Source organism: Gekko japonicus, unplaced genomic scaffold, assembly GCF_001447785.1.
Source record: "Gekko japonicus isolate JY-2015 unplaced genomic scaffold, Gekko_japonicus_V1.1 scaffold767, whole genome shotgun sequence".
In the NCBI taxonomy this organism is placed as follows: domain Eukaryota; kingdom Metazoa; phylum Chordata; class Lepidosauria; order Squamata; family Gekkonidae; genus Gekko; species Gekko japonicus.
Window position 1 is genome coordinate 38,819 of NW_015161972.1, and position 293 is coordinate 39,111.

The 293-nt window shown below is 49.5% G+C and overlaps 1 protein-coding gene across 1 annotated transcript in view; it reads left to right on the top strand.

Annotated features, from left to right (window-relative positions):
• CHN2 (chimerin 2) overlaps positions 1-293 on the top strand; it is a 210,836-nt gene that overhangs the window by 647 nt on the left and 209,896 nt on the right. The gene's annotated exons all lie outside the window — the stretch shown is intronic.

Sequence of the window (293 nt, forward strand, 5' to 3'; positions counted from 1 at the left end):
GTGGGATGTTTGGGGGGACAGCTGAGGTTAAAAGCAAGCCAAATGCCTCCTTAGCGGGGGGGGAGGGGGGGAGAAGAAACCTCGCATCCTCAGCCTAGTGTCCTTTCCCTCCATTAATGATTGGACCCTAAATAGGCAAGAAGTTCCTAAACCCAAATCCTTGCAGTGATATTTGATTTCTGTCAAGGGAAACGTGGCAACATGTCACTGAGTCACTCCGACACCTTGCAGATCAGGGTGTCAGGTGCAACGCTTGCTAAATCGCAGTTGCTCTTCTTTATTTCTAGGGAAAG